Below are 23296 nucleotides of genomic sequence, written 5' to 3' on the forward strand. Positions count from 1 at the left end.
CATCCTGGTGCCAGGAGGGATGTGCTGTGCTTCTCCCATGCCCTTTTGAATTCTGTCACTGGGTCTCTTCACCACCTCTTCCGGGAGGGCTTTGCAGGCATCCAGCACTTTTTCTGAAGAATCATTTCCTGACATTGCTCCTGGGTCTCCCCCACCAGAGCTTCGTATCTTGACCCCCAGGCCTTCAGCTTGCTTTCCATTGGAAAAGGTTTGATTCTTGTGCATTATTAATATTTTGGAGGCACTTAGAAGTCTGTATCTTATCTCCCCTGACTTTCTTCTCCTCCAGAGTACACATATTTAAGTTCTGCAATCTTATCTCACAAGTCTTTTGGTGCAGACCCCACACCGTTGTGATTGCCTCTCTCTGGACCACTTCCATCTTCTCTCTATCCTTTTTGAGTTGAGGTCTCCAGCACTGACCACAATACTCCAGGTGAGGCCTCACCACAGACCTGTACAGGGGCATCATCGCCTCCTGTTTCCTGCTGGTTATGCATTGCCCTAGGCAGCCATGCATCTCTCTGGCCTTAGCCACTGCCTTCTCACATTGCTTCACAGCCTTCAGATCCTCAGACACTATCACCCCGAGATCTCTCTCCCGGGTGCGTGCACATCAGTCTCTCACACCTCGACACATACAGCTCCTTAGGGTTACCACATCCCAAACGCAGGACTCTGCACCTCTTGGCATTGAATCCCAGCTGCTAAATCTTCAGCCACTCTTCAAGTTTTCTTACATCGCTTCTCATTCTCTCTAATCCTTCAGGTGTCCCCATTCTGTTGCAGATCTTAGCATCACCCACAAAAAGACAAACTTTACCTTCTAATCCCTCTACAATATTGCTTAGAAAGGTATTGAACAGAACCATAACTGATCCTATGAGGAAAGACTAAAGAGGTTAGGACTTTTCAGCTTGGTGAAGAGATGGCTGAGGGGGGATATGATATAGAGGTCCTCAAAATCATAAGAGGTCTAGAATAGGTAAATGTGAATCAGTTATTTACTCTTTTGGATAATAGAAGGACTAGGGGGTACTCCATGAAGTTAGCAAGTAGCACATTTAAAACAAATCAGAGAAAATTCTCTCACTCACACAATTAAGCTCTGGAATTCATTGCCAAAGGATGTGGTTAAAGCAGCTAGTATAGCTGGGTTTATAAAAGGTTTAGATAAGTTACTGGAGGAGCAGTCCATAAACTGCATCAATAGGGAATAGCCATTGCTTGTTGCCGGCATTAATAGCATGGGATCTATTTAATGTGTGGGTACTTGCCAGGTTCTTATGGCCTGGATTGGCCACTGCTGGAAACAGGATGCTGGCCTTGATGGACCCTCAGTCTGACCCAGCAAGGCAACTTCTTATAATCCGTTTCTAATCCATTGCACCAGCTTGGGACCCAGTCCCGGGCTTCTTTTTGATGAGCCTCCTGTGCGGGGCCATATCAAAAGTAAACCACATCCAGCACACGCTCTCGAGAAATCTGTCCCCTGCGCCATCCAATCTAAGGAGGAGACATCTGAAGATTCAGAAGACATTAAACAGTGGGACACGTGGAAGCAGCAGTGTGAAATATTCTTTTAAATTCTCACCGATCCCTGTACTCTCAGAATGAGCAATGAACCTGCTTGAGTGAAAACTAAAACGGTTAATCCTCCCCCTCCCCCCCAGCACTGCCATAGGCAGCTTTATTCCATCCTGTTCTGAGACCCCATCATAGAGACACCCAAAAACAAATCCCTGTGCGAGAAACAGCACACAACACTTTCTGGCTCCCCGACAGCAGGTGGAGACCTGGGAAAGTGCCCATCATCCACCGCAGCGCCACCGGCACAGGTGCCAGAGAGCAGGGGGAGAAGAGATTCTTCTAATCACCCCCCAGAATAAGAGCCAAGGTTTAAAAAGCAGGCTGGGCTTCCGCTTGGGTTAAAGGATACATTTTCCTCCCCCTTCCTTCGTCACCCAGAGCTTCTTTCTGAAAACCGCCAGGACTGTGCCTTTCCCCCTGGTCCCCCACACAACAGTGCAATCTGTAACCTTCCCGGTTTATGCCATGGACCCACGATGCCCAGAAAATAGCCAGACCTGCGCCCCCCCCCCCCCCCCCCCCCATTCCTACAGGAGCCCAAGCAGAGCAGCCAATGGCAGAGTTCATTTCACCCAACCCGGGGCACCACAGTCACTAATCCATTTCCAGTTCTTCCCCACCATTCATCTTCAGTGACCAAAAGTCTGCTTCCTGTTCTCTTGTACCTTCTGGGGACTGCACCTAAAATCCATCCCAGCAGGTTCTCATCCTGTGAGGTTTAGGAGTTACAGAGTGCCCGAGACCCCAAATACAAATCACAGAGAAATCCTGCGCTGGCTCCACAACCCCTCAACCTGCCCTAGGTGTTCCAGCTCCCCACCAACCTGCTCCAGGTGAAGGGCCCCCATCCCCCCCACATAAGAAACACATCAGTTTGAAAAGCTGGCAGTGGCACAGGGAGGGAAGCCAGAGGGATAGGATGGAAAGGCACAGTTACCCTCCTGGAACCCCAGCAAAGCCAGAAAATACCCCCCCCCCCACACACAAGAAGTCAAGAAGTTACCTTGTCAGAACGGGGGGGGGGGGGGGAACTGACCAGCGATGGAGAGGAGTAAAGTCCTGAGAGGACGAGGCACCCGCTCCTCTCCCTGTCCTGCTGCCCAGTACATTGTATCACCCCCCCCCCCCCCCCCCCCCAACACACACACACACACAGAGCACGGGACAGAGCACGGCAAAGTCGCCCAGCCTCCAGCCCATCACTGCCTCCCTCCACGGCTCTGCCCTGAATCTTATTTCTCAATACAATTCACAAGGCAGCTACAAAAAGCAGGTCAGACAGACAACCCCTTTTCTGGGGCCCATCATGCAGATTTTACAGAAAAGCAGCAGGCCTACAAATACCACAATGCATTGGGACTGAGTTAAAAACAATAAAATAAAAGACTGGCCAAGCACATTTCTTCCAGAAACTGGAGCACATCACGTTTCTGCTGCATGAAGACCCAGACACCCCCCCCCCCCCATATATTTATACACACATGTATACCCACGCAGTCTCCTCCTCTGCCCCCTCCCCTTCCCGAGGTATCTGGGCTATAGGAGGCTCCTCCTCCAGTATTACAGATGTGCGCAGCAGACTGGTGTCTGGCTGCGCCGCCAGCCTTCAGTCTCACACTCAAGGTCTGAGTGCAGGACCTTGGGAGCAGCAGGTGGGAAGGTGGCCACAGACACTTGCAAGAAGGCTGAATGTGGAGGAGAAAGCTTAATTATCCTCGCTGACCGCAGGCACAGCACCAGCAACAGTCTCTCTCTTGCTGCAAAGAAGGTGCCAGAATAAAGTAGGCACACCTTAATACTGCAGCTCTCCATGATCAAATGCATAAATCAGTCTGGGGACAAAAAAAAAAAAAAAAAGATATGAGAAGCAGGAAGAGGAGCAAAGGGAAGGGGAGACAAAGCCAAGAAGCAGGCAGTGACAGACAGAGGGGGCTGCTTAAGAAAGCAAAAAAAAGGACAGAGCTTGAAAACGGAGGGGCCCTGCAGACATCTCCTCCCCAGCCCAGCATGCCACAGTGGGGCACACAACAGGAAGCACCATCAGCTCTTCAGACTGCCCCCAGAACACAGCAGGGCGAAAGACCGGGACACATGGCACGAAAATGGCACACGGGTTAGTCAGTTCAGGCTGGGTGGGTTTGCCAGCCTGTACACCTCAGCACAAGTGACTGTCCCTGGTCTCTTACTACCCACATCACCAGGGTACACCTGTCTGTACCTGGAGCTCCCTGCCTGTCTTGTTCACAGGAATTTAGCATTCAAAAGGAAACATGACCCTGCAATCTCCTCATCTGTTTGGGTGTGCACGCTTGTGTCGTCACATAGACTACAGTACCAATCCTGCCTGCATCTCTTGCCACAACTACCTGCTTCTTCCCCGCAAGCACACAGACACTTAACCTGTGTATTAGGACTACCAACCAGAGCCACTGCTGACCTGAACACACCTGCCACCCCAACTCCAGATCACTGAAGGATTGAAATCCCACATCCAACTTTTAGACCAGTAACTAGGAGCCAAATACTTGAAGATGGTCATTGCTGTGCATGTTCCGTGGAGTCTGTGTACATTCTTTTGTTACGAGTATGCCTTGTAACCCCCATTTAACCTAACCGCCTCAACCCAACCCCTGTATAATTCCTCCCTGCCATCTATTCTATATAATCATGCTTACATTGAATTATCTTTCCCATTATAATCTGTTAACTATATAGCATATCGTGTTAACTGTTCAAATGTCGTTCATGGTTTACATTATTTACTTCCACTGTTTAATTTGTTCTCTGTAAAGCCTGTTGCAGTCTTAGTTATTTGTGAACCGAGATGATGTTCCCAACGTATCCCGGTATATAAAAACACCTAAATAAATAAATAAATAAATACGTGTGCATGTGTAGCTTGCACTGCTCCCGCTCATGCAGTGCATGCTCCGTGGTAGGGCTGAGTGTATGGGGCTTATTCTGCTGCTGCCTATGTGGTCTGAGTTTCGTGGAAAGAATTAATCTGTTGCTGTTCCACAGGAGTAGTAAGAATCTTCCTTTTATGACGTCACAATCAGCAACTTCAGAAGCCTGTGACATCATAATGAAAGTAAACAAGCCAGAAGGGCTGGGAATAGGGCCCAGGCTCCTCCCCCAGATTAATCTGATCATTTTCCAATGTTAAATTACTATCGCCTTTTTCACTGTTCCAAGTTGTATTATCTCCCTGTTTTATTGTAACTGCAATTTTTTTTTAGCACTTGTTAATGTTCTTCTTCTTATTATTATTTTCTTGTTGTCACACCTTGTTAATTGTAAACCAGCATGATGCGCGAATGCCAGTATAGGAAAAAACTCAAATAAATAAATAATAAAATCACTGTAGCAAAAAAAAAATAAAATTTAAGAGTGTACATTAAAACCGTCCTCAGAGGGAACAAAAAGCAAGTAGAACTATAAAAGCAGCATCTAGGAGAGAATAGAGAGAGGAGGAGGGGGCGTTCCATGCCTATAGACTGATCCAGTCCTGCTTTTACATGCAAGGTCCTAACAAACACTGGGGCCCTCCCTCAGTCCGGGCGGTACAGGGCAGCAAAAGGGGACTCCCTCCACCCAGTTCAATAGCAACTGGTGGGCAAGAAAATTCTCCCTCCGACCGAGCCACTGCCACGCGAGAGAGACCACCCTTCAGCTGGGTCCAGGCAGCAGGTAGGAGACCACTTCGGTATGGTATGGGAAAAGGATGAAGAGGGATATTTATGCATCCATGAAACGTTTTGAGCCAGAGATTTACTAAAGATCCCCAATGAAGCGAAAAGACCGTACACATGGGGGAGGGGGGGGGGCACTCTTCCTAGGACAGAGGAAGAGCCACCGAGAGAAACCTCTCCCCACTGCTCCACACTCGGCAGTAAACATCCTTCCAGCAGGGTGACTCGGAGGCGGCCTCCTTTCTGCAGACATGCGCCGAGCGCTGTAGTATTAGCAGGACGCAACAAACAAATATTTGCCTTGCATTTGATGCTATTTTTGCCTCTTCGGATCTTATTCCTTGTTTTCCTTCTGCTCCTGTCCTACAGTTTATACACTTATTTTAAACCAAAAGTAGGCTCCTTTATATTGTGACAGTGCCCCTTGCCTGTACCTGAGCCCCCTCAGCTGTCAGTGCCTGGTTCACATGCAATTGCTACAACACCCGCACGGTCTTCTTATGAAGCGCAGCACAGCAGCACCCCTCATCCACCAAGTGGGAACGGCTACTGTCAGCAGGTTTCAAAACCTCTCAGGGGCGAAATTAAAATCGAGTCTGGGAAATCGAAGGGGAGGCGACGCAATCGTTCGTTTTTGGCTGTTTTAACTTCCAACTAAATAATCCAAGAGAGATGCTAGGAGCACCCACAAGGGATCCTGCACACCGGGGAAGTCTTACGAGCCCGACTGCTGAACCCACGGCCAGGAATGTTCAGGGTCCAACCAAACCGCCCTGGCCTTTGCACCTGACACCTGCAGATTAGGGAGCCCCCTTGCCGGAATCCGGTGCTCAGCCGATGCAGCGCCCCACGTGGCCCCGGGAAGAGCTGCGGGCTGTCGGCCATCCGGGACCCCCTCGTCGACCCCCGCCCCCTTTTCCAAGTGCGCGAGTTTTACAACCCAAAATACACTTCTCCCATCCCAGAGAGAAAATGCAGAGACTGGGCCAGCAGGAGGGAGGCAACCAGCCGGGGATGTGAGAGCATGACGCAGATCACTCGCGCTGCTGGCGAAGGGGTCTGAGGAATCCGCATGATGCCTGCCACGGGGGCAAAACAAAACCAAAACACAGTGCAAACCTATATCCCTCAGGCCAATGACGCACATATACTAGCCAGACAGGGCTACCTCCCCCTACCTTCTGACTCCCCTGTAAAGCTCTCCACCTCACCCCGATGAGGGCACCAAAGCAAGGAGGGAGCCCCGAGGGTAATAACAGCTTCTTCCCCTGACCTAGTGATCCGGGAGGATCCAGCCACAGGGATCTCAAGACAGGGGAAGGTGTGTCCCAGGTACAGCTTCGGCTAGTACTACAGCCTATTCCCCCGTGGGGGAGAAGGGAGGCAAGAAGCACTAAAACCTGGACTCCCCCCCCAAAAAAAAACAATGTGCTGGGGGCAGAATCCTAACCAAAGCGTCCCGAGCCAGCGCCGGCCATGCCCGATCCAGGCCTCCCCCACTCCGACTCACCTCCTTCCGCTCGGGGCGGGGACGCTGCCTTGCTGAATTCGCAGCTCCTGCCGCGCTTTTCCTCTCGCTGCCTTTCCTCTGGGTGCCAGTCAGGCCGGAAAAAAAAACAGCTCAGAAGGGGGGAAAAAAGAGCGAGACCCGTCCCAGACTCCCCCCACCCACTGAGCTCCTCCCCTCCCGCGGAGCTCCGCCCCTGTCTCCCCTTCGTCCGCTGCCTGTGTTTGGGTGACTGCGGCCTTCCCAGCTCAGGCTCTCTTATTATTGCTAAAGGGCTCCCTCTGCTGGCTGCAGCGGAGCCGCCCGTCTGGGCTCTGAGGCGGATCTTTCCCATAGAACTGGAAGTTTAATGCTGAGTAGGCCTTGCACTGTGCAGAAGCTGCTCTGAATCTTGGGGTGAGGGAGCGACCCTCCAGGCTCGCCTTTAGATTCAGATTACTTTATCAGCATGACAAGTTTACACGTGTACATCATAATATACATTGTTAAAACAAAAGGAGAGAGAAATACAAAATAAAAGTCAAGTAAAGTTACATGTCAGGGAAGTACAATATCAGGCACTCCTTATTGGCATGACAATTTATGTATTATTCCTTCAGCAGCACATATACAAAGTGATGAAATAAAATAATAAAAAAAACCAAAGCCAGCCTAATCTCTGCCTTCAGCACAGGCACTTTTGGAGAAGTGGATGGGAGCTGTGAAGCTTCTGCTGAAGACTGGAAGAGGTCAGGTGGATTTGGGAAACATGTAAACCAGCATTAGATGAAGGAGTGGTTGGGCAGAGAGTAGATCAGCCAGCAGGCAGGCAGACTAGAGGTTTCTGAATAGTGAGGAGTTTCCCCCTTCTTATGCTTGACCTGATGAAGGACACCAAGCTCTCCAAAGCTGGACACAAATATATCTGCAGACAAGGGTTAGGGTGCCTGTGCCAGAGCCCTATTGCAAACAGCTTCGTGTACAGTCTGGACCCGGAGAACGCATCGGCAATACCCCAAATACTACTTCTCTCACATGCTGTCTCTGGCATCCTACGTTTTACCCCTCACAGCTAGGGATCCTCTGCACTCATCCCAGGGTTCAGTCCTTGCTTAGACCCCTCCCCCTATGCAGCTGCTGTGCTTGTCCTAGGCCTTTATCACCTCCTCAGAGGCCATTCCCCAGATTTGCCAGCCATGCTGGGAAGACATCTTTCCTTAGGCCCAGGGCTGGATTTGGGATTTCAGCCTTATACCCCTGCCCTCCCTCTCTTTTCTCCCATTCCTCTGCCACAGCACATGGCAGCAAGAGAAGGAAGTGAGGAAGGAGCCTCTGTAAGGGAGTAAAGTTACTAAGGAAACCTGTGCAAAGGGAGGGAGATGGGCTGGAGGCCCTGTGAGCCTATGCCTGCTCACTGTCTCCCTGCTAGCACTTCTTTCCCTTGCAGGGATGGGCTAGGCCAGGGAGGAGAGGGGGTGAAGTATTGTGGCATGTGGACCCTGGCACCCTGCAAGATGAAATCAGCCTGGCTGGGGGCCTCTGAGTTGAGGTCTCACCAAGATTGCTGTTGAGTAGAAGGGTAGAGGAGGGGTGTATATCAACTCTCTCTTCTACCCCTCTTTTCTCCTGTTCCCTGCCAATCCAAACTTTCTCAATTACACAGTCTCTTACCCACTCCAGCTCTCCTCTCCTTCTCCTAGGCTTGTCCTCTGCACTTTTACCCCTCCCTAACACCTGCACTCTTTCCCTTCATCCCTCCCTGACCCCAGCACCAGTGTTGCCAAGGGGGGGGGGGGTGTGAAAGATGAAGAGATTAACATAAAACAGAGAAATATTTTCTGTTGTAAAATAGAAAAGATAAGCAAATAAGTGTTAGGCAATACCTTTTTAATGGACTAAATACATCTGTGACCAGCTTTAAGTCAGTGTGAAGATGTCATCTTACACACAAAGCAGTCTCTCCATACGTCCAATAATCAAGCTATAACTGCACTTTAAACACGTTTTCTTTGCTTCAAATCTCCAGTACCATTATTATTCTGCCTTTCAAATGCACGGGCCTGTCTCCACACCTTGTGACCTATGGACCTTTTGTAATATTACACAAACTAAAATATTATTGAATTTCAGCAAGTAAAAGCAGCGTCACTGACAGTGCACAAGATCTGAGTAAGTTTAGATGCATAAGTGTACTCTGATTGCTTAGCTGGGGGTAGGGGGCCCACCGGGTAGGGAGAGCATGGGGGGTGGGGGGAAGCTGATTCAGCTTTTAGAGTATTTGGTGGTGGGGGCACTCCCACCTCCCACCTCCCACCTACACCTAACCTTCAGTGACTACAGCCACGATGGCAGGCTGGTGCTTCACACTCCCATTAGTTACATAAATGCCTTCATTCCATCATTTATTTTATTTATTTATTTATTTAACATTTTTCTATACCGACATTCGAACGAGACATCACATCGGTTTCCAGACAACAGCAAATTCAGCCAACAGGGCTTTACATTGTAACTGATATTATAACTGGGGTGGGATCATCATCGGCAAACGGCGTTTCACTACCAGCCTCTTAACTGCCCCATTTCTTCCCAGTAGCATTCAGTCAGCATGGCACAGCCTAGTCCTGAAATACAAAATACTAGTAGTATCAGCAATAAAGACGCTTGAAAATTACCACCTCAGAATGATTTCATCTGAGTACAACATTGTTTCACGATGCAAACCTTTCTCGCTCTCCAGAGCCAGCTATAAAGATGGGCAAGAGCAGGGGAGGCAGCAGCAAAAGCGCTTCCGGAGACCAGGCGGAAGATGCCCCCCCCAATAAATCGCACACGCCCTTAAACTAGCTCAAAAATCCGCAACCCAAAACAGCAAAAGATTTCCCACAACTGATCACAAAAAGTAACCGCCCAAATGGCAACACTGCAGGCCAGCACTCTCCTCCATCATAATTCACTCACAGCTACAAGCTTTGTGCGCTAGGATGTGTCTTTCCTTGTGCCTTCAGCTATGTCCCAAGTCCTGGGATACCACAGAGCTTCAGGGAAAGGAGTGAAGCCAGAGCATAAAGATAGAGCAAATCAAAAGCTGTGTTAAAAGTGCCACTGGTGAGAGGATATGATAGCATTACACTTCCTACAAAAAGGTTTCAAGCACAAGTAAGTCATTTAGGCGTTTTCTTCCCCAAGGGTAAGGCGCCCCAGGCGTGTATGGGAGAGTTGCAGTGGAGGCATGAATCTCTCGGATATACCCGTCCGAACATGCATATAGAGACTGCAAAGCACCAGCAAAATGCTCATGCATCTTTCGGATATACCCGTCCGAACATGCATATAGAGACTGCAAAGCACCAGCAAAATGCTCATGCATCTCTCGGATATACCCGTCCGAACATGCATATAGAGACTGCAAAGCACCAGCAAAATGCTCATGCATCTCTCGGATATACCCGTCCGAACATGCATATAGAGACTGCAAAGCACCAGCAAAATGCTCATGCATCTCTCGGATATACCCGTCCGAACATGCATATAGAGACTGCAAAGCACCAGCAAAATGCTCATGCATCTCTCGGATATACCCGTCCGAACATGCATATAGAAACTGCAAAGCACCAGCAAAATGCTCATGCATCTCTCGGATATACCCGTCCGAACATGCATAAAGAGACTGCAAAGCACCAGCAATATGCTGCTGGGAGTCCCTTGTTAAATTAATTTCTGAAAACAAGTTATTACCAAATAGAGCCAAGCCAATAAGAAACTGAACATAGATCTCTGCAGCGTTACACCACCGAGTTAGATCAGGAAACATTCCTCCGGTACTGACACACAGGCTCCATCCCAACCACGTCCGAAAGCCACAATAGGACCCAAAAGCCACAAGTGGCTTCCGAGCCTCGGGAACAGTCTCACGGGGGGGGGGGGGGGGGGTTCCTTGCAATGTTGCATGTGCCTTCCAAGCCCTGAGGTAAAAGTAACTCTGGTTCTAGGGTGTGTGGGTGTGTTTATGAAAAAAAAAATATCCGTCAAAACTCCCCGTAAGGAATCTCCCATCTGGGAGAGCAAAACTCGTTTGTGGCTTTGCCAAGAAATCCCCAGGCGTGCAGCAGCGCCTCGGAAGCGCACGTTTCCTCGCGAAACGCAGATCGGGCAGGTGTGACTGCCAGCGGTCAGCATGGTCGCTTACTGATGCTCTTAATAAGCAGGGAAATGTGTGAACCACAGTGGCCGCACGATCTTTATTCCGAGGGCTGGGCGGCGGCCCAGCTGGAAAAATACAGGACTTCAAGTCCCAGAATGCTCTCCGGCTGATACATTTAAATTCCAGGCCCAGCGTTAGACCGGGACGCCTTCAGAATGCGCCGGCCGCTCACCTCCCCACCCTGACCCTCCTCGAAGTGAGCGAGATTGCAAAAGGACATAGGAAATGGGCGCGAGCAGCACATATTTCTACGCTACATTGCATACGAAACTTTTCTGTTTGCGCACGCAGCCCTGGTGGCAAATCCCTTTTACGTTCAGAATGCGATGAAGTCCCATATATTCTCCCCCACCGTGGGGGATCGCCCTGAAGCTATGGAAGAGAGAGCAGGAGCGCAGGTCGGGACTTGCAGAGAAGCCTGCCTGTAAAGTGCAAGGCTGGCTGATACTGAACGGAGGAGGGGGAACAGAACAGGACAGATCCGAAGTCTGCTAAATGTTCTCGAGACTGCCTGAGGGTCTGTGAAGTTTGATATCCTCCCTCCCGCCTCCTCCTTGCACGGAGCAAGTCTGGATTGAAGCACAAAAGTGGTAAATAAGGCAACAGACAAATGAAAGATGACAACAGAGTAATGAAGGAGGCTGAAAGAAAAGGAGTAAGATTGAATGCAGAATGCAGAAATGTGGCAGAGTCTTCTCCAAACCTTTGCTGGTTGTATAGACTGAACCTGAGCAGGCCCCAGGGGCTGGGGAAGGGAAGGGTTTGCGCCCCTGTGCTTAGGGTCCTGCTGCTGCGGTTTTTCTGGCTTTATTTAATAAGGTTCAGGAGCAGGGGGCACCGCCAGCAGAGGTAAGAGGGTATTTGAGGGTAGCATGTAGCTGAAGCAGGCTCTCCTGGCAAGCAGAGGTGGTATGGGAACACTGAGGCCTGGGAGTTGGGCCCCTCCAGATTCTGGCGCCTGACCTTAACACCTAGCCCAGGTGCATTCTGGGACTTGCTGTTCTGATTTCCAAGGGAAAGAGCAAGTTTGCAAATGCTGCAGTAGAGCCTTGCTTCCTCAGGCTGACAGGGAGGGTGCACTAGGAATGCTGCCCCAAAATCAGGCATACATGCTGTGCTGGATTAAACCTGGCGCCAGGAGGAATCTGTTCATAAAGTCGTGGGCATGCTTGGAAATCCAGACCATGTACTTCAAAATACTCAAGAGAGCAGCTTTCCATCTGCTACCGACACCTGGAGCTCAATATTACCCACAAGATGGTACCTGCACCAAAGAGCTTATCATCAAAATGTAAGCAAAGGAAGTGTGAATGACTCACTGAGGGAACCTAGCTCTCCTGAGAAAGAAACAGCATGAGGCCACTGGAATAAATGCATTTGTAGTAAGGTCTTTTCACCCAGCCCAGATCCCAATAGACTTGTGCTCATTGTAATAAGAACAAGGGAGCTGTATGCTGCTCCATACAAACAGGTCCACAGCAGCCACACACATGCAGCCACCTTCAAAGTGGCGGGCCTGTCAGCAGACTTTTTTTTGCTGCCTTGATCATGATTATCTGTAAATCTTGCAAAGGAGAGAGAGAGAAAGGAGGAATAGTTAATAACCAATCTGAGGAGCAGGGCAGTAAGGTGACTCCCCCAGGCCACACAAAGAGTCAGAGGCAGAGTTGGAATAAGAGGTAAAGTGACTCCCCAAGGTCATATAGCCAGAGACAGAGCTGGAATAAGACCTGAGAAACAGGGAGGTGAAGTGACTCCCCAAGGTCATAGAGTCAGTCTGAGATCAGAACTGGGGCACAGAGTCATGAAGTAACTTAGCAACAGACCCAAGATTTGATCTAAGGCACAGAGAGGTAAAGTGACTCCCTGAGGTGCCACAGAGTGTCAAGAGCAGAAAATACCCTTAACATCACAACCCACCACCTCTGACTCATAGGACCATAGTAAAATTGTTATGGAAAGAAGTCCATCAGTTAGAATGATGATGGATTAAAAAATATCCTCAGCCAAAACTTAATTATAAGATGACAATACAAAAGTTTAAGGTGGCATTTAATATTGATTTCATTTATTCATTTACAGCTTGCTTACACAAATTGCACTAAGCGAGGAACATCAAACACACAATCATTAAGAAACAATAAAAAAGAGTTCTCAGCATAAAAATAAAACAGACAATAATAATCTAATGCATAACTAAAACTAAAATTAATATACATGAATTATTGAACCAAGCAGATTATATAATAACATTCATAAGCTCTGTACACTCACATAACAATACAGGACACTGACAGATCCGCCCGCTTCCTACTCCACTTAATTCTCATAAAACTGACAGAAGAGGAATGCCTTGATCTTTTGCCTGAGTTTCAGATAGTCTGCCTCACACCTCACTGCATTCGGCACAGAACGCCACTGTACCGGGCCAGCATTAGAAAAGGCTCTATTTCGTGTTTCTTGTAATTTAGAGGCCTTGGGGAAGGAACCAGTAGAAATTTTTGAGACTTTGAGCATAGTTGACACAGCAAAAAGGGATTATTTCACCTCCTGCATTAGGGATCCTTTCAATAGGCTGCAAGAATTATTCACCATAATTGCCAAATTGGTCCGGACACCAGGTTTGATTGATCTGGGAAAAGTTTTGGACTGTGATGTATTTCCGGAGGACAGTGAGAGAAAAAACACCTCAGTTCTTCCAGCGTCTTTCCCGCCTAGTTCAGCAGAGGTTACTGCAGATGCTGTTCTATCCATCGCTCAGCATTAGCAATCTGAAATCAAGTGAAAAACGTAGTTACCATCTCATTTTACAAGCTGCACAGGATACAACTATTTGTAATCCTTGTTTTTGGTGTGACTGGATTCCCATCAGGGCTTCCGGCAGCGTGTGCGGACCGTGGCTGGGTGGATTGTGCCATCAGATTACACCTGTTCTGCAATCACTGTCTGCATTGCTTACTTGTAACATGGCGGATTATATTCAAAGTGAGGACTAGCATTTATAAAGCTCTCAAATATTTCTTTGGCCTTGAAGGAATTTTTTTTTTTCCTGTTCTGCCCCATTCAAATCCAGTTTGTTCAGGGCGGCTTATAATACCAACGTGGACGGCAATACACATGACAATGCGGTAACCCTTCTGCCCGCTGGAATTAACTGGTATATCCCCCACATTAGCACAAGCTGAAATACTCAGTGGCTCCTACTGGCTGAACTTTCAAGAAGCTTTCCAACATGGAAGGAATCCTACCCCCTAATGTTTTAAAAGCAACCATCAACATGCACCATTGTATGCCAAAAGAAAAAGAACATAACCAAAAAAAGTAGACCCGAAACACTCTTGAAAAGAAGTTTTATGAATGATCAGATGTTCTCCATTGTAGATCAGGGTCCCAGACAGAGTGACACATGTTGATTCCTCGCTGTTTTGATGCCATTATTTTGCTCATTGCATCCAAACGTGCAAGTACCCTTGAAAGTGACGAAATGTGATCCAGTCTCCGGGAATGTGCTATCTCAATTCTTGTTGCTATGCATATGTGGAATCGGAGGGTGGGAGGTCTGATCCTCACCGCAGATGTGATGATTTGTCAGCTGGATGCTGGAACTGAAGGTCTTGGATAATATGTCCGCCATCTGCTGCCAAAGATGTTGTACCCTAGGACATTCCCACCACATATGTAGAAAGGTACCTCGCCTGTTTTGGAGCTACATTTATGTAATTTGACCGGCGTATAGTACCACCTATATAGCAATTTATAGCTATTCTCTATTATTAGGGAGGAACTAGAAGATAAGTAACCAGGTTTCCTCAGGGACAGCGTATTCCCAACCTTGCTCCAAGCTTTTAAATGATTGGGCTTGTCCTTCAGTTTAGCCTTTAACAACACACACATTTTAGAAATCCCCTTTTTCATATGACGGGCCTTTGAATAAAGATTTCTCAGTATGTAAAAGGTCTCTGTCTTGGATACTGGCTATAAAGGTTTGATCTGCATGTAAGAGAAGAATTCGGATGTGGGTCATTTATATTTCTCCCTCAAGGTGTCAAAGGAGAATAATTTCCCATTTACACAAAAAGGTTCAATCAACACAATTCCCTTCTCTTTCCAGCATTTGAAAGATTGTCAAGGTAAACAAGGAGGGAAAGATGAGTTATGGAAGAGATGGGACGAATGGAAATAAAGCCCTGTCCCTACCAAGCAGTGCTTCCGAACATCCCACGCTTTCACTGTGGCTGGTAAGGGCATTCCACGTAGCCAAAATTGTTCTATTTGGACCTGTATTGTGCCACTGGATAATGGGTGGAGGCTGGGCTAAGTTAGGGACCCCTAACCCTCCATTCGCTTTGGATTGGAAAAGGACAGTACGGGAGACCCTAGGTGGCCCTCTTTTCCATACAAAACAAAACGGTTTTGTTTGCCATTGTTTTAGCAGTGGATTGGAAATTGGGATTGGTAAGGTTTGAAACAAATAAAGGAGCCTAGGTAAGATATTCATCTTAATTGTGGAGATTCTCCCAAGCCAGGACAGAGAGATGTTCCCATTTCGCTAGGGTCCTGATAGATTTCCCTCAGTAAGGGGATATAATTCAACAAGTATATGTCTTTTAGGTGTCTACCGATATATGTACTCCCAGATATTTTGATGGGACCATTTGAACCAGTGGTGAGTCTTTAAATAAGATTCAAACTGGGGGTTGCAGGAGATAGTAAGAATCCCCAATGTGTCCCAGTTAATTCTGAAACCAGATGCCGCACTAAATTGGGCAAGATCTGATTCAATTGCTTGCAGAGACGAGTGAGGATTGCTAATAGTAAATAAAATATCACCTGCGAAGAGTGAGAGTTTAAAGGCCCGTGAACCCAGTTGGAAGCCGGTAATGTATGGATTATTTCTGATAGTAATGGCCAGGGGTTGCAAAAGGTAATGGCGAGGGGGGCAACCCTGCCTGGTGCCTCCATTTATTTTGAGACAGGCTTTTGGGGTGTCATAGAGAGAGCGCACCCAATTCAAAAAATGAGGACCAAAGCCTAGGGTGGAGAGCAAAGATGGCCAATGAACCATATCGAATGCTTTTTCAGCATCAAAGCTAAGAGAAGTGTGGCTGTATTCCCCTTGTTGGCACCCCATACTATAGTTAACGTTTTTCGAATGTTATCATTCACCATCCTGCCTGGGATAAAGCCAGCCTGATCTGAATGAATAATCCGTCCAATAAAGGGGTTAAGACGGTCGGCTAATATCTTAGCCAGCAACTTTAGATCGAGATTTATTAAAGAAATAGGTCGGGAAGAACCACAGACTGTGGGATCTCCACCTGGTTTGGCAATGATAGTAATTCCAGCTAAATTGGAATTTGGGAGCAATGAGCTGCGCAAAGGCAGAAAATTCAAAATTTTCTGTAAGTGTGTCACGAGGTAAGGCGCAAATTGCTTATAAAATTTAGCCGATAAAGGTCCTGATACATTTTAAGAAAGCCCTGACTAATATCTGAATTGTAAGACAAGATATGGCCATTAGTATCTTTAATTTTTAAAATAACATTTTGAAGAGTTACATTTTTCAATTTATGAGCAAGCAATTTGCCCGCTTTTTCGCCACCTTCGAAGTATTCCTGCTTTGTTAATTCTAGGAGGTGAGAAATCCAGGAGGATTTCAAACGTTTTAAATCCTCTCTGGCTTTGGAGAGGAGGGATAGAGATCTTTTGGAGGTATTCACTAGATGTTTCTGGGATAAAAGGCCAATAGTATGGTGCATCTTTATACATTCCTCCTTGTGTTGACGCTTAATGAATGCACCGCTAGCGATGAAAACCCCCCCTGATAAAAGCCTTAAAACAATCCTACACCGCTATAGGAGAAGAGACCAAATTCTCATTGTTGAGAAAAAAATTCTGAATAGCATTAATAACAGAATTGTTATAGATAGGGTCCTGTAGAAAAGACTCATTGAGTCTCCAAAATTTTATACCCGCATCGTAGCACTCAAATAATATGTCCACCCACACAGGAGCATGGTCTGACCATGTAATTAGCCCTATGTCAGCAGCCTGTACATTGTGGATGATTGTCTTATCCACCAAGAGCTAATCCAATCTGCAGTAAGAGTCGTGGGGCACTGAATAATAGGTATACACTCGAGAATTGGGGAATCGAGTCCTCCAAGCATCCATAAGATGGAAATCCTCCATCAGAGATCTCAAGACTGTATGGTGAGCTCTCGCTAAAGAAGAGAATCCTTTTGAAGTATCCAAACTAGGAGAAAGAGCCACATTGAAATCGCCACCCATTATTAGGTCACCAGTCGTGGATGTAAGCAGGATTTTGCGAAGTTGCATGAAGAACTTCCCCTGATCTTTGGGGCATAAACGTTAGCCAGCGTATAATTGATTCCATTCACTACTATGTGCAGTATTAAATGGCTTCCCAGGGGGTCCTGAATGCTAAGGGTACTGTTGCTCCCATCAGTCGCAGACGGCTGCGCCCTCTGTTGCTCACCTCTCTTCTGCCTAATTCTGCTCCATTAGGTAAGATGGCTGCCTCCGCTTCTGCACGCCGACCTCTCCGGCGTCCCGGCCTGGCATGGGCGCTTGCGTTCGCCATTTTCCTCCTGGGATCACCTAGGGCGCGCGCGCTGGCCCTCCTTTTACGTGCATCATGGCGGGAACCTCGGGGGCGTCCCCTCCACATGACGTCACTATCTATGTGTATTTAAACTTCCTTCGCTAACCCTTCTGCGAGTTAGCAAGGATTCCCTTCCTGATGATTTCGCCTTGTTACAGACGCTCGCTGTGCTGTGTTCCTGCTTCGGATGACTTAGGTACCCGCTCCTCGGGGGCCTTGCCTTGCTCCATATCTACCCTTCGGGGTCGACTTGCTTCCAGCTAGGACACCTAAAGGTACTCGCTCCTTATGGGCCTTGTCTCGTCCTGGACCTCCGCTCCACGGAGGTTCCTCTCTACTACTGCCTTCAGCTTCAGAGTGAGTACTCCTGCTCTCCAGCCTGTCTCTGTTCTCTCTCACCATCTACAGTTGGATTCTCGGTGTACCCCGCTCTGCGGACCACTACCGGATCCAGCTCTCTCAGGCCTTCCATCTATATTGTGGATTCACGGTGTACCCCACTCTATGGACCACTACTGAATCTGCCTCCTTCCTAAAACCTGGTGAGAAACCATCTCCGCGTTACCCACGCTACAGAGTACAGATGGAATACATCATCTGGGACCCTCCTCCTCTGGGCTGAGGTTCTTCACCCGCTCCTCGGGTTCCACTCATCACTTGCTGTATAATAAAGACTTTCTATATTCTCTGGGTCTGTCTCTACTGAGAGCCAGCCTATCGCAGTAAGTCCCTACAGGGCGGAGTCATCTCTTGTTGCGACCAAGGGCCCACAACCCCAGTCAAATTATAACAGGTACATTCACAAATAAAGTTCTTTGAAAACATTATGCAGACCCCAGTATATTTCGAAGACTTCGAAGACTTACTTCAGGGGGAAAAGAATATATATATGTTCTGTGATTTTGATGTTTAGAACACTTTCCACTAATTTTCCTGGCACTGAAGTCAGGCAAACCGGTCTGTAGTTTCCCGGATCACCCCTGGAGCCCTTTTTAAATATTGGGGTTACATTTGCTATCCTCCAGTCTTCAGGTAAAATCATCCATTGTACCTGAAGACTGGAGGATAGCAAATGTAACCCCAATATTTAAAAAGGGCTCCAGGGGTGATCCGGGAAACTACAGACCGGTTTGCCTGACTTCAGTGCCAGGAAAAATAGTGGAAAGTGTTCTAAACATCAAAATCACAGAACATATAGAAAGACATGGTTTAATGGAACAAAGTCAGCATGGCTTTACCCAGGGCAAATCTTACCTCACAAATCTGCTTCACTTTTTTGAAGGAGTTAATAAACATGTGGATAAAGGTGAACCGGTAGATATAGTATACTTGGATTTTCAGAAGGCGTTTGACAAAGCTCCTCATGAGAGGCTTCTAGGAAAAGTAAAAAGTCATGGGATAGGTGGCAATGTCCTTTCGTGGATTGCAAACTGGCTAAAAGACAGGAAACAGAGAGTAGGATTAAATGGACAATTTTCTCAGTGGAAGGGAGTGGACAGTGGAGTGCCTCAGGGATCTGTATTGGGACCCTTACTTTTCAATATATTTATAAATGATCTGAAAAGAAATCGATGAGTGAGATAATCAAATTTGCAGATGACACAAAATTGTTCAGAGTAGTTAAATCACAAGCAGATTGTGATAAATTGCAGGAAGATCTTGTGAGACTGGAAAATTGGGCATCCAAATGGCAGATGAAATTTAATGTGGATAAGTGCAAGGTGGTGCATAATCCATGCTATAATTACACAATGTTGGGTTCCATATTAGGTGCTACAACCCAAGAAAGAGATCTAGGTGTCATAGTGGATAACACATTGAAATCGTCGGCTCAGTGTGCTGCGGCAATCAAAAAAGCAAACAGAATGTTGGGAATTATTAGAAAGGGAATGGTGAATAAAACGGAGAATGTCATAATGCCTCTGTATCGCTCCATGGTGAGACCGCACCTTGAATACTGTGTACAAATCCGGTCGCCGCATCTCAAAAAAGATATAATTGCGATGGAGAAGGTACAGAGAAGGGCGACCTCATAGGCTTTCCTCATAGGCTCCCCTATGAGGAAAGACTAAAAAGGTTAGGACTTTTCAGCTTGGAGAACAGATGGCTGAGGGGGGATATGATAGAGGTGTTTAAAATCATGAGAGGTCTAGAACAGGTTAATGTGAAACAGTTATTTACTCTTTCGGATAGTAGAAAGACTAGGGGGGGGCACTCCATGAAATTAGCATGGGGCACATTTAAAACTAATCGGAGAAAGTTCTTTTTTACTCAACGCACAATTAAACTCTGGAATTTGTTGCCAGAGGATGTGGTTAGTGCAGTTAGTATAGCGGTGTTTAAAAAAGGATTGGATAAGTTCTGGAGGAGAAGTCCATTACCTGCTAATAAGTTCACTTAGGGGCGGAATTTCAGAGCCCTGCTCGCCTAAATCCTCCCAAAACCGGGCGGATTTAGGCGAGCAGGGCCCTGCGCGCCGGTGAGCCTATTTTACATAGGCCTACCGGCGCGCGCAGAGCCCCGGGACTCGCGTAAGTCCCGGGGGGCGTGTCGGGGGCGTGTCGGGGCGTGTCGGGGGCGGGCCCGGTCGTCGCGGCGTTTCGGGGGTGCGTCGGCAGCGTTTTGGTGGCGGGTACGGGGGCGTGGCTACGGCCCGGGGGCGTGGCCGCGCCCTCCGTACCCGCCCCCAGGTCGCGGCCCGGCGCGCAGGAGGCCCGCTGGCACAAGGGGATTTACTTCTCCCTCCGGGAGGCGTAAATCCCCGGAGAAAGGTAGGGGGGGGTGTAGACAGGGCCGGGCAGGTGGGTTAGATAGAGGAAGGGAGGGGAAGATGAGGGGAGGGCGTTAGAGGATTCCCTCCGGGTTTCAAAAAATATTGGGTTGTCAAAAAATGGGGTGTAAAAACATTTTGGGGTGTGAAAAAAATGTGGTGTGAAAAAAGAGGTGTCAAAAAATTGAGGTCTCAAAAAAGGGGTGTCAAAAAATTGGGGTCTCAAAAAATTTTGGGATGTCAAAAAAAAAGGTGTAAAAAATGGGATGTAAAAAAATTTCCGGGTGTGAAAAAAATGTAGTGTCAAAAAAGGGGTGTAAAATGGGGTGTAAAACAATTTGGGGGTTTTAAAAAATGGGGTGTCAAAAAATTTGGGGTGATATAAAAATTTGGGATGTCAAAAAAAGGGGTGTCAAAAATGGGATGTAAAAAACATTTTGGGGTGTGAAAAAAATGTGGTGTCAAAATAGGGGTGTCAAAAAAGGGGTGTAAAAAAATTTGGTGGTTTAAAAAAATGGGGTGTCAAAAAATTTGGGGTGTCAAAAAATTGGGATGTCAGTAATTGGGGGTCTCATAAAAAGGACGTGTCAAAAAACTGGGGTGTCAAAAAAATTTGGGGTGTCAATTAATTGGGTGTCAAAAAAAGGGGTGTCAAAAAATTGGGGTGTCAAAAAATTTGGGATGTAAAAAAAGGGTGTCAAAAAAGGGATGTCAAAAAATGGGGTGTAAAAAATGGGGTGTAAAAACATTTGGGAGTGTCAAAAAATGGGGTGTCAAGAAATTTGAGGAGTTATAAAATTTTGGGGTATCAAAAATTTGGGATGTCAAAAAATTGTGGGGTTTCAAAAAATATTGGGTTGTCAAAAAATGGGGTGTAAAAACATTTTGGGGTGTGAAAAAAATGTGGTGTCAAAAAAGAGGTGTCAAAAAATTGGGGACTCAAAAAAATTTGCAATGTAAAAAAAAGGGTGTCAAAAATGGGATGTAAAACAATTTTGGGGTGTCAAAAAATGTGGTGTCAAAAAAGAGGTGTCAAAAAATTGGGGTCTCAAAAAAGGGGTGTCAAAAAATTGGGGTCTCAAAAAAATGTTGGGATGTCAAAAAAAGGGGTGTCAAAAATGGGATGTAAAAAAATTTTGGGGTGTGAAAAATATGTGGTGTCAAAATAGGGGTGTCAAAAAAGGGATGTAAAAATGGGGTGTAAAAAAATTTGGGGGTTTTAAAAAATGGGGTATCAAAAAATTTGGGGGTGATATAAAATTTTAGGATGTCAAAAAAAGGGTGTCAAAAAAAGGGGTGTAAAAATGGGGTGTAAAAAAATGTTGGGGTAAAACAATTTGAGATGTCAAAAAATTTTGTGGTGTCAAAAAATGGGGTGTAAAAAATTTTGGGGTGTCAAATAATTGGGGTGTCAAAAAAGGGGTGCCAAAAAAGGAGTGTAAAAAATGGGGTATAAAAACATTTGGGATGTCAAAAAATTGTGGGGTTTCAAAAAATATTGGGTTGTCAAAAAATGGGGTGTCAAAAAAGGGGGTGCCAAAAAAGGAGTGTAAAAAATGGGGTATAAAAGCATTTGGGATGTCAAAAAATTGTGTGGTCTCAAAAAATTTTGGGATGTCAAAAAAGGGGTATCAAAAAAAGGGGTTTTAAAAAATGGGACATAAAAAAATTTGGGGTGTTAAAAAATTTTGGGGTGTCAAAAAATTAGGGTGTCAAAAAATTTTCAGATGTCAAAAAAAGGGGTGTCAAAAAAGGGGTGCCAAAAAAGGAGTGTAAAAAATGGGGTATAAAAACATTTGGGATGTCAAAAAATTGTGGGGTTTCAAAAAATATTGGGTTGTCAAAAATGGGGTGTAAAAACATTTTGGGATGTGAAAAAAATGTGGTGTCAAAAAAGAGGTGTCAAAAAATTGGGGTCTCAAAAAAAGGGGTGTCAAAAAATTGGGGTCTCAAAAAGTTTTGGGATGTAAAAAAAAGGGGTGTAAAAATGGGGTGTAAAAAAATTTGGGGTGATATAAAATTTTAGGATGTCAAAAAAAAGGGTGTGTCAAAAAAAGGTGTGTAAAAATGGGATGTAAAAAAATGATGGGGTAAAACAATTTGAGATGTCAAAAAATTTTGTGATGTCAAAAAATGGGGTGTAAAAAATTTTGGGGTGTCAAATAATTGGGGTGTCAAAAAATTGGGGTGTCAAAAAAAGGGGTTTTAAAAAATGGGGCGTAAAAAAAATTTGTGGTGTTAAAAAATTTTGGGGTGTGAAAAAATTTTGGGATGTCAAAAAAAGGGGGATCAAAAAAGGGGTGTCAAAAAAGGGATGTAAAAAATGGGGTGTAAAAAATATTTGGGGTGTCAAAAAAAGGGGTGTCATAAAAGGGATGTACAAAATTTTGGGGTGTGAAAAAAATGTGGTGTCAAAATAGGGGTGTCAAAAAAGGGGTCTAAAAATGGGGTGTAAAAAAATTTGGAGGTTTAAAAAATGTGGTGTCAAAAAAGGGGTGTCAAAAAATTAGGTCTCAAAAAATTTTGGGATGTCAAAAAAGGGGTGTCAAAAAATTGGGGTCTCAAAAAATTTTGGAATGTCAAAAAAGGGGTATCAAAAAAAGGGGTTTTAAAAAATGGGATATAAAAAAATTTGGGGTGTTAAAAAATTTTGGGGTGTCAAAAAATTAGGGTGTCAAAAAGTTTTCGGATGTCAAAAAAAGGGGTGTCAAAAAAGGGGTGTCAAAAAAGGAGTGTAAAAAATGGAGTGTAAAAACATTTGGAAGTGTCAAAAAATGGGATGTCAAAAAATTGTGGGGTTTCAAAAAGTATTGGGTTGTCAAAAAATGGGGTGTAAAAACATTTTGGGGTGTGAAAAAAATTTGGTGTCAAAAAAGAGGTGTCAAAAAATTGAGGTCTCAAAAAAGGGGTGTCAAAAAATTGGGGTCTC

At 46.0% G+C, this 23296-nt stretch overlaps 1 protein-coding gene and 1 long non-coding RNA gene across 2 annotated transcripts in view; one reads left to right on the forward strand and one right to left on the reverse strand.

Moving 5' to 3' along the window:
- Nucleotides 1–6918, reverse strand: part of THRA (thyroid hormone receptor alpha) — a 127699-nt gene extending 120781 nt beyond the window's left edge. The window contains exon 1 of the mRNA XM_029573608.1: nt 6793–6918. The gene's annotated coding sequence lies outside the window, so the exon portion shown is untranslated. The remainder of the gene's footprint in view (nt 1–6792) is intronic.
- An 8170-nt stretch (nt 6919–15088) lies between these two features.
- The window catches only part of LOC115074273, a 36595-nt gene continuing 28387 nt past the window's right edge, over nt 15089–23296 (forward strand). Inside the window, exon 1 of the long non-coding RNA XR_003852215.1 lies at nt 15089–15210. This is a non-coding gene — a long non-coding RNA (uncharacterized LOC115074273). The remainder of the gene's footprint in view (nt 15211–23296) is intronic.

The sequence above is a fragment of the Rhinatrema bivittatum genome, chromosome 12 (genome assembly GCF_901001135.1).
Source record: "Rhinatrema bivittatum chromosome 12, aRhiBiv1.1, whole genome shotgun sequence".
Lineage (NCBI taxonomy): Eukaryota > Metazoa > Chordata > Amphibia > Gymnophiona > Rhinatrematidae > Rhinatrema > Rhinatrema bivittatum.